Consider the following 16,410-nt stretch of genomic DNA (forward strand, 5'->3'; position numbering starts at 1 on the left):
CACCTGGTCCACGCAGCGGCCCCTATCCCATACATCATGAAAATATATATACAGTTGGATTAAAGACATTTTGTTTAGCAACATTGTGGTAGCTAATTCTAGAGGTCAAGCTCTTTGCTTGATAAATTAAAAACATTTTATAGTTTTAAAAATTACAATCAATTTGAATTTAGTCATTATATACAAGCATGATTGGAGCAATATACATTAGTCATTATATACAAACATGATTAGAGAAATACATTAGTCATTATAAACAACCATAATTGGAGAAATATACATTCGTCATTATAAACAAACTTGATTAGAGAAATATACATTAATTGTCATAGATATATGAATAGTGAAATTGATATTGAGCATTTAATAAAATTGAACATGTTGATAAAAATATAAACATAAGTCGTAATGTATAATCAGGAATATATTTCAGAAATTTTGCCAAACCTTAGTGACGCCATCTAGTGTAAACAACTTTAATTTTATTGAACTGAATTATTTTCTATATTTGTTATATTAAGCAGCGTAGTAATGGTAATACGAATTAGAGTTCTGATTTATAACGAAAAGTCCAAATTTAGGCAATAAAATGTTACTGTACAAGAGTGGTCTCACCCATGATCTTCTGCACTTCTTCATTTTTTAAGAGTTCTTGTAGTTCTTTTACTATTGTTACCAATCTGTGAGCTAGTCCAGTTGTTGTGGATGGAATGGCACGAGGATCCCTCCTGCAGGGACGGGATTTGTACCCCGTGTAGTTAGCAGTGTGGGTTTCTCCACAGTAGCAACACTTAGGCTGTGAGTGGATATCCTTGTGGCACTCGTATGATCGATGTTTGGAGGCGCATTTCATACGTGTAGAAGGTGCCTCGTCAACTCTTCTCTTAAACTGTATTACGTTTTGTGTTTCGATGTCTAATTTCCCAATACATGGGAGATATAACCTGTATAGAAACCAACTGGAAGTTCACGGATTAGAGCTTTTATATACTTGATTGGTAGCACTTTTACTGGAGTTGTGGGAGGGACTGCAGCTTCATTGGAATCCTCCTTGGGTGGAGATATGTCGGAATCTGCTTTGGTTTCAGATAGTTGTCAGAAAGTGGCGGTATCTAGTGGTGATGAAGAGCAGCTATTAGTAGTCGTAATTAAATAATTATCATCAGTTTTTTTACATTAATTTGTTTTCTCCTCCTCTTTTTCCTTTTTTTGCAGGAGGTTCTGTGATATTTTTGGTAATGCTTTCTGGGTCATAGGTCGACACTTCCAGCGTCTGTTCCTATCGTTGGCCTTTATCGTTAATTTCCATGGCTGTGTCATCAGCTGATGTAGTCGGCATTTCAGGCTTATTTGACTCTGGCGTGGGATGCACTGGTAGTTTAATTATGTCCTCAGGAAACAGGTCTTTCTTTTTCTGCTTCAGGGCAGCAAGCACAAGCTCCGCGATGAGTGGTGGTTCCTCACCAATTTCCATGGCAATTTTCAGACTCTTTTGAGTGTTGGAAATATATTGCTCTAGTTGCTCCTTCCTGTTGTTGTAGCTTTTTAAACATGTTGGTGGCGAAATCCATGCGTCGTCAGCTCACTGAAGTATCGCCGCACGGACCTTTCGGTCAACCACTTTCAGCCACGTCCGTGATGATGATACGTAGCCATTGTAGCTCAAAGCGTGATTGAGCTGCAATGGTCAACTCAAACGGTAGGGAAACAGGAATTGAAAACTCAATTGCAGGCAGAAACGTTTACTTAATTTGCAGCATCTCAAATCAAAACCTAGTGGCTACTTCTGGCCTTACCATGAGACACTGATTGGTAGAGTCTGCAACTTCATCAGATAGAAAATAGGCTGGTTTTAATCTGCCGGTAGAAACACTAGATTTCTCTCCTTTAAGATATAAAACAAAAAGTTTGTTAATTCGTGAAATTACTTTAAATGGGCCTTTATAGGGCTGTTCCAAAGGACGTCGGCCACTGTCTATTCTGACAAAAACGTGGCTACAAGTCTGCAGATCTTTACTGATGAAGATTGGACGTGTGGCACCACGATTTCGAACTGTTGACACTGTTGTAGAATTTAACCAATTTAACCAATTGTGGAATGAGTGACACTGTTGGTAAAACTTCCAGAGCTCAGTTGGATGGCACTTAATTGCATTTTTCAGGCTTCTATGAAACCTTTCGATAGTTCCATTACACTTTGGATTGTAAGCTACTGTCCTGGTTTTCTGTGTTTCCTATAAACTTAGTCAACGAAGAAAAAGGTTCAGATTCGAACTGACGACCTTGATCAGTTGTGACATTCTCTGGAACGCTATACAGCCTCTGAACGCTATCCATTCTCTGGAATCTAGCTATCCAACCAGCAAAGAACGTTTCTGCAACTGTGTCAGCTGTCTGATTCTGCCTTGGAAATGCCTCAGGTCACCTAGAAAAACGGTCAATACATGTAAGTATGTACCTGTAATCTCTTGATGGTGGTAGAAGACCCACGATGTCTATATGAACATGCGAAAATCTGGCGCTAGGAAGTCCATATTCTCCGAGAGGAAATTTCGTGTGACGTCCAACTTTAGATTTTTGGCATGAGAGGCAAGTCTTGCACCAAAGCTTCATGTCTTTGGATATGGATTTCCATACGAATCTCTTCCTGGTGAGGTCTGAAGTTACTCTTCCTTCAGATTGAGATAAGCCATGAAAAGTCTGAAAAATACTCCAACGAAAGTCTTTAGGAATGTATGGTCTTATATCACCAGTCATATATCATTGTGTAGCTTGAAAGTCAAATTTCTTTCCACGAATATTAAATAAATTAATAAAAACTAAAAATAATTAAAAAAAATATTTTTTACGTAAAATGTTCGGTAGGCATAAAAATTTTCAAATTTTGCGCAAATTTTTTTGATTTGCTTAAAAAGTTGTCGCGATGTGAAATGTAACATTAAAATTAAGAGTTGCAAACTTGCTTTGACCGCTTTCTTTGCTCAAACTATTAGGATCCTCTTTTCCAGGTAGTGATTTGCCCACCCTATTTAGAGAACTGGGAATCCGAATGCATAAGAAAAAAAGGTTTGTTTGTTCAGAGCAAGTATATTTCTGTGCCTGATTTCGTAACTTAAAATATCGCCTGTACTAGTTAATTAGCATACTTGAGACAGGACCTGGGACCATTAAGAACGAGTTTAGGAAATTCGATGAAACATTTTTCAGGGTGGTCCTTTTTTTCGCTCACTTATAGGAATCTCCCACACATGTATGTTCGATGTATGTATGTCTCATGCATACATGTGTTTTATTATGCGTTCTCCAAAGAAATGAATTTCGATTGAGTTTTGATTAACAATTAAATTTTCATGTAAGAGATCTTGATAGATTATTTAATGTATTATATAGTCCTTAAGTGATCTTAAGCTTTGTAACATTAAGTGATCTTAAGCTTTGTAAACATTTTAGGAAAAATCATTGGTTAAATTAATTACTCGAGAACATGTAAAATATTAAGGATACGTGTATTAATTATAAACATACACTTTTTGTTTTACTAAGCTCATATTGTGAAAAAAATTTAATGCCAGTATATTTATTAAATTAAATAAATTTAACTCATAATTTTAAAGTGCAAATCTTGTTCTTTAAGAATAACTTCGAGACACAAAACAAGATGAAAAAGAATTCATATGCTTAAGGTAGTATTATACAACAATGTATATCTTTGCAATAAAGTTATAAAAGATGAATATTTTCTATGAATTTTACGACAACTAATGCTGTATTTACTTTTTATTTCAAGTAGATTTTTTTTCAAAAATAAAGCATTGAAAAATTTGTCAAACTGCTTTAAATCTAATTTTTTTAAAAAATTGAGAAGTGGATAAAAATAAGGCAAATTGCATATAAATAATTTCCTTATAGATTACGCAATTATTGAGTAAATGCAAATAATACTTTAATCCCGAAAACCTTGTCGTACACAAATTATTTGAAGACAGGGAAATATGTAAGAAAAATTTACTTTTATATTAAGAAATTAAGATATAAATTTTAAAAAAATACACAGACACATCAAAGTGAAGAATCAATTTTATAAATTTTTTTCCAACGCCCGACTGGAGAATGACCTTTCGTCAATACGTGTATTTGAAGGGCATATTTGTTGGTCACTCTTTCAGGGACACCATATTAGGTGGACCAACGTTGCTTTAGGACAGATAGTGCAGTAAGAATCAATTATAACACAGGGGAAGAAATTTTTCGTTGCATCTATACAAATACTTGATCTTTCCTGATTCACATGATTCACGCGGGAATTTCAAATCCGAAATTAGAATTGCTTCTAAAACTACAAATTTGTTTTTAAAAATGGCATTTTTTAGTCGAAATGTACAAGTTAAATTTTTTTTTATTTACAGCAGGGATTTTACCCAGCCTCATCGCGCAGCGTGTTTCCCTTCCTTGCCTCCTTTGCCATCCAGCACGACTTGAGGTGCTCTTTTTGGAGCGTGACTCGGGGCCTTGTGCCTGAGAATCCACCTTCTGCTTGACCTCAAATACTTTGCGGGTTCTTTCGTAACGTCGAGTCGTCAAATTCCTCGGCGTATGGGCATATTTGCCTGAGTCGCCCGAATTCAACTCCTTATAGCAGGGATTTGCGTAAATGTTGTGACGAACTTTTGGGGAGTTAAGGCATATGGTCAGGATTATTATATATATTATTATATTAGGTGGACCAGGAAGTAGTGTCCTTTCCGCGCATAAAATATTCGTTAGTCTTAAAAACCAATTCATTTTTTTTCAATCCATTTCAATTCATTTTCGATCCGGCATTAAAAGGTTGTTACTAACGAGGGTGAATACTTAACTGATTAAAAATAAAATCTTGAAAACAAATATCAATAGCACGGAAATTACATTACTTTCCGGTAAAAATAATTTATATTATTACTTATATCATTATCGGGAAGCTCATCTGGCTGCGTATGACGCAACATTTATGCAACTCCCTGCTTTATGCAACGTTTTTAAAGTTTTATATAGACTAAAAATCTAATTTTAAAAAAATCTGTGACTTGGAGAGAGAATAGATTTGAAATAGAAATGCTAAAGTATCTGTTAAAAATTCTCATGCAACAGAAAATACCACCCCGCAGTTTAGCGATTGAATGTTCAGAAGGGATAAATAAAGCAAAAATTAGCATCAATGAAGCACAAATATAGAAATGGATATAATGTAGTTTTGTCAGAAACCAAAAAGATCAGTAAAGTTATCGATGTTCGAACGAAATAAGAATCTTTGGCAAAATATGTGGGATGATGATCAAAACCATGCCTACCATCTAATACCGAAGATAAATTATCGTAAAATTTATGGAAATTTCTACTTGAATCAATTTATCACAAACCATGGCACCCAGGGTACATACCAATCAAAATTTCACAATAAATCTCCCCTATGCAATAACTGCAAAGTTACAGATGACCTGGAGCATATACTGATTCACTGCCCTCTATATGATAACATAAGAAAAGCAAATTTTCCGCCAAACCTGACCTATAGCTCTCTTAAACAACACTGGAGGATACCAGCTATGCAAAAGGGCATAGAACGAATAATCGAAAGCCACTTTAGCGCTGGCTTGCTTCCAGACACGTCATAATAACGAAAATGTCAAAACTGTGTTTTCTCAGAATATTGACATCACGCACTGAATTTCAAAGACTTATCCAAATTTTATCAAACTTTTCGATTTGCTGTAAAGGTGGAAAGTTCCCTTTCCACCTACCCTGACTTTTATAATTAAAATATAAGACACTTTGTGTATGGAATTAACATTCCATCTGTACTTACTTTCACATTTAAACTCGTTTTGATATGTGGACTGGGTCAGCTCTCCATCTGTTAAAATTAATGACTTTGTACACTGAGTTAACTTTTCATCAGTTCAAACATCTGCTTTTTACATTTTTTTTGCATTTTTACATTTTTCGATACTTTGTTGATGGAGCCATCTTTTCATCTGTTTTGCAACCTTCATCTTCTGTTCAGGATACCATGTTTTTTTGGGTTAACTTTTCATCTGATTTGCTATCTACATCTTGAATTTAAGTCACCCTTTAAGTTCCTCATTGTAAATACTAATATTCCCTTTGTTATTCAAACTGGGAATTGATTTTGCATACTTTGTTGATCAATAAAATTACTCCCCTGCCAGGGGGCAGTACGGGGTTAAACGTTTCTGATACTGTAGTTTTGCTTCGATAAACAAGGACTACGAGGACCTTTATCAGTACCTAAACAACAAAAATAATGACAGTTGAAATATATATATATATATATATATATATATATATATATATATATATATATATATATATATATATATATATATATATATATATATATATATATATATATATATATCCTTATATATATATTTATATATCCTTATATATATCTTTATATAATACAAGAACAGAGTGGAATGATAACACATAGCCAATCACAGAAGATTTCTGGTTAGTAACGCACAAAACAGCAATCAAAATTGACAACGCGTGTGTGTGAAAAGGTAATAATTTTTAATAATGCTGTCTGCAGAAATGTTGCAACTAAACTTGCTAGCTAAATCTTGAATGGGTGAAATATATTGAACAGAGTTCATATTAAACGACTTATATCTTTTATAAAAAATGGATCGCCATGAATATCTTAGGTGATATCAACATAGGGCTGAACATAATTTAGCAGCACAAAATTACCGAGAAAATAATCGTAGTGCTATCAATACGAGACAGCGAAATGCGCGGCGAAGAAACGTTGAAGAGTCAAGACGTTTAAGTGAAAACGAATAATGTGAAAAAGAAATTGATAAAAAATGTTGTGTATAAGGAAGTTTTGTAAATAATTTTTAATTTTATCATTGCTTTTCCTTACTTTCAATTGTTTTTTACTTACTTTCAAAAAATCGTTCAGCCAGAAATATTAATTAACATTTCATATTTGTTTGAGATATTTCTTAAACAATGCAAAAAAGAGCAAGTCATTAGTACATAAAATGATGTGAAAAGAAAAAGCAATGAAATATGTACAGTCCGCAAAAAAAAAACGAATCACCCTGAATAACTTTCGTTCTAATGATTGGATTTTCACGAACTAAGTGTCAATCTTAATGGTTCCTAGGGGTGACCTCAAATATGCTAATTAATTAGTGCTAACTATTAATTAAGTTACGAAATCAGACACAAAAACGCACTTTCTCTGAATAAACATACATTTTTTTTCACATATTTGGATTCTTAACCTTCAAAATATAGGGGGTAGCCGCAATCTGGGAAAAATGGTCCCCATAGTTTGGTCAGGAGAGCGATCCAAAGTTCGTTCCCCTTAATGTTAATTTAACTTTTTACGTTTTTTGTCATATTTTCAAAACTAATAAAGCAATTTAAATAAAATTGCACCCACTTATAAAACTCATTTACCCAAAGATAATTTCATGAAAAAAATAATTTTTAATGATTATTAATTATTTTTTATTATTTAATTAAAGAGAGGATGAAAAAATTTTGAATTATAAGGTATGAATTTTTTTATACCATATTAATCTACATATTTTTCAATTGAAAAATCTAAAGTTTCAACTGTTTTTATTTATTAGAAGCTGAGAAAAATTAAAATTAATTATTTTTAAAAAAAATAATTTGGCGACAATAAAGAAATGATTAAATGGGGCGATTAATATTAAAATGTGATAAACTTGCGAGGAACTTGACTTCGCGCGCGTAGTGTAAAATTTCATTCATATTTTTTTCGCTAATAATCGTTTGCTAATCTTTTAATTTTTATTGATTTCTAACTATAAAATACAATGTTTCCTTTTTAGTCGCTTAATAATTTATTTGCAATTTATTAAAGAAATTTGAATAAAACATTTTGAATAAAAAACACTTTATTCAAGGAATGTCTAGTTTTATAAAATAGGATATGATATGATCTTCTGATAGAATATGATTATACACCAGATTGTGCTTATTTAATGTAATTATTTTTTATTTTTTTTATTTTGTTTTTCAATAACTGATACAATTTCAATAATATGCATACGTATGCATAGATTTGGAATAATATGTTTATCAATTTCTTGAATATATATTTTATAAATATTAATAAAAATACGTAGTCAACTTTTTTAAGTATCTCTCACAACATCGCAAATTTCTCAACATCTTATAGAGTAAATTAACGAATAAAAGAACACTTAAGCTTAGCTTGCCTTTAAGAAAAAATCATAAAAATTTCAAAATTTGTAATTTTAGCTAAATGATGGTGTCGACATATTTGCTATTAAATACAAATTATGTAAAAAAAATTAGATAATTTACATAATATTGTTTTAAGCTTTTGGTGGTTTAAATAATAAATAGTAAGATAACCAATAAGTAGTAAGATAACCAAGTGAAGGAACAGTTCTTACCAGTGAATAAACACTAAATTTTCCAGTGAATGAACACTTACTTAATTTAGAAAATGTTTGATGCTCGTTAGGAATCCATTGGCCACACAAATGTCTAAAAACAAGATTTTTCTCGGAATTACAACATATAACCACAGTTAACGCAGCAAATGTTACTTTTTTTTCCGTCATGGAATGGAAAGTAAAATATGTTTGAATACATAATTTTAAAAAAAAATGTCTTTCATTTTTTTTCCTCACAGTTTAATAGTTCGTTCTAAATTATGAATGTTTATCATTGCGTAATCCGATGATGCTTTTATTATTATTATAATTAGATCACTTTTTTGTTTATTCTTTTGGTGGTTTATTATTTTTGGTGGTTTATTTTGGTGGGTTTGGTGGTTACATTTTTTAAGCTATTTTTTAATCTTTTTAAGTATTTTTTTTCTCTTCGTCATATTTTCTGCTTTAACTTTTTTTTCAGCTCTTTCAATCTCTTTAAATTTTCGTTCCTAGTCTGAAGTTAATGCAAAAAAGTAATTTTTTTCTTTTGATTTAACCCTCCTCTTTTTTCCAAATTTTTGGCCAATGTAAATGTATCTTTCTTTTGTTTTTCTAATACCATTTCCAGAATTCCTCACTGGATAATAAATGAGAAAAAGGTGTTTCGAAGTTTGAGTCAAATCCATCTCTCATTGACTTATATCTAGTGGGTCTTTAGCAGTACTTACCATTTACTTATGGAACCAATTGTTTTTGCAACTAACAATGCCTCAAGAGGACTTATATCAAAATCAGTTTTCAAGATATTTTCATTATCAATGTTCGTTGTATCAGCTTCAGTGCCAAAATTTGATTAACCAAATGTTCTTTTTGAAATAAATTCTTCAATATTGAGAAAAGCACAGGCTATTGGATATTTGGGAGATTAAACTTTTCTGTCGTCAATGTTCCTTTAAAAATTTGCAACATAACTTGTGAGATTTCCTTCTCAAGCTTCTGAAGAAATAGTGCATCGTAACTCTCGAAGCATGTATTTTGTTGATAAGTTGTCTTGCTCATTAACTCTTGGTGTCTGTTTTGCATGCATTTGTTAAAGTCAACGTTTTTTACATCGAATGGAAAAATATCGCATTTCATGAAAGCATTTTAATTTCATCAGTTGATGCCTCAGAATCTTATTTAAAAGTGGATGTGAAATTTTCTCGACATACTGCTTTACAATTCTTTTAAGATCTAACGGGAGATTTCCCTGAATTGGGTAGAAAACTAAACTAGAAAATTTGTTTTGATGAACATAACTTGCTCAGTTTCAAATTAATATGAGATTTATTCCTATCCAAAACGAGCAAAATAGGGAATTTGATAGCATTTTTAATTAGGCATGGGTAGAAACATTTGCAATATATTTGTAAAATGTTGCTGCGGTCATTGTTTCATTTCATGAATCGCTTTTTTGAATGAAATATATAGCAGGGACTGATTCTGTAATATCTCAAAGAATTCTTCAGTAAGGAAAAATTACCAATCGAGGCACTTTTTCTTTCCTAGGTACTTAAGAATATAAATCCTTATAATTTTCAGAGACAAGGACTTTTCCCGTTTAAGGGCAGTATTCAACTCTTGTTTCGTTTGCATTGTAAATGTAATCACTTTCTAAATGGATGCCAGGGCTACTTCATCTAAAGTTCTTAAAACCAGTATTTCGAATATTATTCTCTAATGGAAGTTTTGCCTCTTGAAATTATCTTCGCATTGCGCTGAGTTATCGGTGGATGTCGGCTTAAAAAAAACTTCACCCATTTTTCACCTGGATGATTGTCTTTAAATGGATTTTTCCTACCAGTTCCTGTCTGGACGTTAAAGACCGCAATAAGATAATAACTTAGCTAATTATTAGCACAAAGGCCTGCAAAGAAATTTTCTATTCAAGCTTTTATTATTATATTTAGTCAGTGAACATAGCTTATTAAGGTGTCTAAGGTATGATGTAATAACTAATCACTACATTTATAACGATAAATAATTAACAAATTATTATTATAATTCTTTAAATAAATTTAGCAATTAAATTTGCATTTTGAAATGAAATTGTTATAGGAACTATTCATACAACATTTAACTGAATTTAAGATGTCCTCTATATCACAGAACTACTAATTATCCTTGTAAAATCATATTTCGCACATACTGTTCATTCACTGGGAAATCTATTCCCAGTGAAGAAACATGCCTGTTCCTTCACAGGTTAGAAGTTGTTTTTTGTACTTTTAACATAATTTTGATGTATAATATGACTAAAAGTACGGGAAAATTAAAACTTGTCTTTTATTTTCATTAACTTGAAAAAATCCCAATAAAGGAACACTTGTTTATTCATTGGTTTTTCATCGTTTAGTAATCCAGTTAATAAGCACCCCCTAATCTCAGTACTTGCTTATGTTATGATGCTTGAAATAAATACAACGTAACTTCAATAACCATATTTTGAATTCTATTTTTCACAATGAGAAAAAAATCATTATTATACGCAATTAATTGTACTTTAAACGGATAACTACCACCACTGACCTTATAATTGTGTCAAAGAAACAAGGCGTTGACCAGATACTAACAAATTCAAAACTTTTTCCAGAGATGACTCTAAGACCAGGTAACTCAATGCATTGTTAGATGACTTCTTATTGTTAGGTAGTATGCTACTGTTACCAATCAATCTAAATTAAAACTTTTAAAGTCTTATTTCTAAAAAATATCTATGAAATGTTCATTCACTGGGGTGTGTTCCATCACTGGTTGGTTTACCCTATATCGTCTTAATCTTAAAAGAAATTTTCGGAAGTGTTTCACAAGTGTTTCGCAGAACTATTTTACCTATTATTTAAGTAAATTTTGACATTTTTAAGAACCTTATTCTTTACCCTTTTACGTTTATTATTTCTTCATTAATATACTAATCAATTTTTTCAGTTCTTTAATTTAGGTTTTCTTTAAAGTAAAGTTCCTTTCTAAATTATAGTCAAGTTTTCTTGAAAAGAATTATTGTCTGCTGGCTAAGAATAAAATCTTGTAAAGAAATTAAAAACATTCCGCTGTTTAAAATTATTTAATGCAAAACAGCTGATTATTTACTAAGCATACAATTTTTTTTTGAAAAAAAAGTATAAATTATTCATTGTCTTTCTTTTGTTTCTCGTGACTTCAACATAGATTATCTAAAATAGCGTTGATGTATTTTAAGTCACTACAAATAGTATAAAGATACCGAACATAAAAAGCTGTCGTATTCGTAGCCAAAATTTTTAAGTGTCTTAAAATATCTCAGTATCTTAAATGTCGTTCTAACATCTTAGTTGTGAAATTAAATTTTTAATTATCTGACCACGAGTGATTCACTTATTATTTCATTATATATTTTACTCTTTCTTTATGATACCAAGTAGATTTTTTTCCTGATAATATATTAAACTATTTTGTTTAATTTTTTACTTTACCACGATTTCCAAGATATTATTGTAGTATAATTTGTTATCAGGAAAATGCCTTATTTTGTTAAGCAGGAAATACTAAAAATTGAAATTTGTAAGAAGATTCCGAAGCCGTGCCAATTTTAGAGTCATCTGATTTTAAAAAAATGCTATAAGAAATACGCAATTTCCGAACTCATTTTAATAAAAATAAATAAAAAACGTGGCAAGAAGGCGAACATACTTTTTACAGAAACTGTGAAAACTAATTTTTCCCATATTTCCTCAAAAGAGGATAAGAATGATATTGCTCCAAGAGACCTACTCAATAATTTCGCTATTTCCAGAATGAAATCTGTTTGATCGAAACATATTATTCCCTGAAAATTAAAACGAGGAAAAAATTAGCTTTTATTATTTAACTAAGCTTATTCCATTTATTTAATGATAGCGGTATTAAGGTTAAGAATATGCGATGGAAGCCCCGTTTACTATTATAATATAAATGCATTAAATCATGTAGCTTGAATAATTTATTTTAAGCAAATTATTTAATAATTTAAGCAAATAACGGCGTAAAAATAAACTCGATCAAAATACTCCGAAAGTATACCCTAAAATATATATAGAATAAACTTTGGCGTCGATATACATAAAAAATACCTTTCCAAAACTTATTTTAATATCGAGTGAAATAATTTAATATGTTGTGTAACTAAATGGATAATCCCAAGAAACTGAATCGAAAGTATAAAAATTTCATTGATTTAAAAAAATAATAGATGATAATAAAAGTAGACATGTTTTGAGCGTCCAATAATGAAAGTCACAACTTATTCAAGCCTGACAAGTCTTGAGAATGGGCGATTATATTTGAACGCTCAAGGCATGTCGACTTTTACTTCCCTCTTCATACGTTTCGAAGTCAGTTGAGTTTCTATCGTCAATTATACTGTTTTACATTTGGGTCTTGATCATTATTTTGATAAGGATTTTCACTCGTTAAAGTAAACATATGCATTTTAATATTTAACAGGATTCATGTGGTCTTTAAAAACGTAAGAGCATCAATATTGTAAAAGTTATATTTAACTTAAAAATTCAAATTTTGAGTTAATAAAATTAAATATTTTATCTTTTAAGTTTTTCAGTATCTTAAGGATCTTACTAGCTCTGTTTAAAAAGAGAGTATCAGATATAAATAAGAAAACATAAATAATCATAGTAGCAGTATTTGGTGGTAAATGTAGCTTATCGTAATTGAAGAATATGGTGTGCGACATTGTATGGTGAATTTGCGAACGTAAGTTTCAGAATGCATCGAAACACGAGGATGCAATTTGCTGATCATCTTTATCCAAAGAAAACCATGTAACCTAAATATCTAGCAGAATGAAGCGATTTTATAAACAACGAATCATACAATATGCAACATATTATTTCAATATCTTATTCATAAACATAACATATTTCAATGTCTTTAAAATGCGTTAAACATTCAGCAATTCCTTGAGTTATAGAAAAAAGAAATATCGTAAACTACAGAAAACCTTGTGAATGTGCATTAGAATTACTATATAATCTACATTTTATTTTTCAAGCATTTTTTTTCATCTTCAAACTTTCTTGCCTAGAAGACTCGATTAACCCTTTTACACTGACTGTCACAAATACGTGACAGCATAAAATAGTATCTACCAGGGTAAAAAGATAAAACTGGTAAACAAAGTAATTCTTTAGCAGTTTATTTGTGGGAGGGGTTATAATTGTTTGATTTATTTAATTCACCATTACTTAGTTCAAAATAAAATTATTTAGTTATACTTTGAACTAGCATTGATTATATATATGATTAAACTAACAATAATTAAATTCAAGGCAGCGTAAGTCCGTGAAATTAGCAACGCCGGCATTTAAGCTACCATTTTTTATTTATTTACATCCTGATTCTGATTTTGTACGAATGCTTTCATGAATCACTGTCCCCAAGGTGTTAAAGCTGTAAAAATGATTATCCCTAAAATTTTGTATATAGCTGTAATAAGTTTTGTCAATTTGATTTTAGTATGAAATACTCGAATAAATTTAGCAAAAACAACATAATCTAAACAATATCAGATAAAAAGTTCATGTATTTAAACTCTAACAACTTAGAAAAACATAAATAATTTATAAATCGATTCAAATTTTCTTTTCAAAGGACATTAAATTTTTTTTTTGCTTTTTAGACAGAAATCAGCTTAAAAATTGTCTATTGCCTAGAAACTTCGAGAGATTTTCTATTAACAATGAATTAAACCTCTCTGAGCAATCACGAAACATTATTTCAATTTCTTTACAGTCATAGTATGGTTGCCTATCAACCTAGTAAAATTAAGCATTCTTCTTTTGAATTAGTAAATGGGTTATCTTAAAATATTCATTTGTGCAGGCGACTTTTTTTGGCGGTTTTCTGGACTATCGCCAAATATATAAACCTTTATTGCTACCCAATTTACCACCCAATTTTTTTGAAATTTTGTCTACCCCCCCTAATTCAAGTGTCTAGATTCCAAATATGTAAAAAAAAATATATGTTTATTCAGAGAAAGTACGTTTTTGTGTCTGATTTCGTAACTTAATTAATAGTTAGCACTAATTAATTAGCATATTTGAGGTCACCCCCAAGAACCATTAAGATTGACACTTAGTTCGTGAAAATCCGATCATTAGAACGAAAGTTATTCAGGGTGATTCGTTTTTTTTTTTTTGCGGACTGTACACAGCTAGGTTTTTTGAATATTCAGAGATCCATTGTAAATAATTTATAATTTTACTGTTTTCACTCTATTGAAGTTATACTTCTTATGCGACTTCCAACAAGGTTGCGTTAAACACTTAACGCTACATTTTTATTGGCCGGAAAATCACGTGGTAGGATCCAGTTTTCCCTCATTCATTTCCATAGTGTTTTGGTTCTCACTAGCATAAAAATAATAAAAGTCATAAAAGTATTGCTTTTCTATAAATATTTTAGTTTGATTAGATACACATATAATTTAATAGGGTAGTATTTTTTATTTTGAAACTCAGTGGATAACAAATGTAAAAAATGAGTGCAAACAATCCCTCGGACAATGCGTCGTTTTTAAGGTTATGTCAAGGTACGTCTCTTGTGAATATCAATTGATTGCTAGGTTTTCTCTTTTCTAATTGCCATTTATATTTCACCAAATGCAGCCATGAGGGATATTAAATTATTTATTGCAAAATCTTTTTTGCCACTATCCACTGCAGGTTCACAAGCTTTGGCAGACGTTACTGGTGAAGAAATTTATTATTGTGAGCGGCCTGTGATCCTTGCAGGAGATTTTAATGTGAATTTCTCGCTACCTGAAGCTGAAACATTATTAACTTTCCTTAAAGACAAATTTGGATAGGAAATGATAAATGGTAGGAATGATCCAACAACCAAAGGGGTAACTACCATTGATGCAGTTTTTGCAAGAAATATTGAAAAAATAGAACTCAAACATTTCGTATCTTACTTTAGTTATCATAATTTCATTGTAAATGTTATAGATTTGGATATTTCTCCACTCGAAAATGATAATTAAAAGATGCTATCAATTGTGAATTGAAAGCATTGTTAATAAAGTTTGCCTTAACGAAACAATATGATTTCACTAAAAATCAATTTCTACCCCTGCCTATTTTCATTTCAAAGTTTCACTTCTTACGCGCGCGGAGGGACTCCTCGCACTATTTTTTTTCATAACAATTCTGACAAAAATGTTTATCGATCATTGATAACATAATAATTATTTCATTTTACATTTGTTTTTTTTATTAGTATTCAATATGACAAAAATTTTAAATTGCTTAATTTAATTTTTCGAATTTCAGTTACGTATGTTTTTATTATATATAATTTGCTTTTTGTCTGATTGAAACTAAAATATTTTGTCAGTTGACAGTATTGAAGTTAATTGGGCAATTACTTGCAATGAATTTCACTTTTGAAATATTACTCAGCATCAACTCATTAATATTACATGTTTTAATTTGTTTTCCATATTTTCTCATTAGGTTTTAATTATTTTCAGTTAAAATTTAAATTACTGGGGGGGGGGGATGAAGCACCATAAAGGAAGCGTCCGGCATCCTATAACATCAACAATGATTTGAGTTAAGGGTAAAAATATACTTGAGGATGCCCCTTGGCGAAATTAGCGGTTTATGTTTGGCGCCATTCTTGTTTGAACGGAACAACGTGGTAACAGGAATGGTTGCCAAAATATAAAGATATTTCAATAAAGCATTGGAGAATTTCAACAAAACATCGGCCGAAACTTTATAAAATTGCAATGAACCCGATATGAGCAAAATTAATGTACCCAATAAAATGCATTTTGAATCAATGGAAAAATTAATGAAGTAAGCACAGAAAGAAAAGGAAAAAAAAAAAAAAAAAACAGTTCACTTCTTCGTTAAGCTTGAATAGCCTCAGATTTAGG

The 16,410-nt window shown here is 30.8% G+C and overlaps 1 protein-coding gene across 2 annotated transcripts in view; it reads left to right on the top strand.

Annotated features, from left to right (window-relative positions):
* LOC107442150 (very long chain fatty acid elongase 4) overlaps positions 1-16,410 on the top strand; it is a 99,306-nt gene that overhangs the window by 27,211 nt on the left and 55,685 nt on the right. The window lies entirely within an intron of this gene.

The sequence above is a fragment of the Parasteatoda tepidariorum genome, chromosome 10 (assembly GCF_982258835.1).
Source record: "Parasteatoda tepidariorum strain Cologne lab strain chromosome 10, Ptep-v5.0, whole genome shotgun sequence".
Lineage (NCBI taxonomy): Eukaryota > Metazoa > Arthropoda > Arachnida > Araneae > Theridiidae > Parasteatoda > Parasteatoda tepidariorum.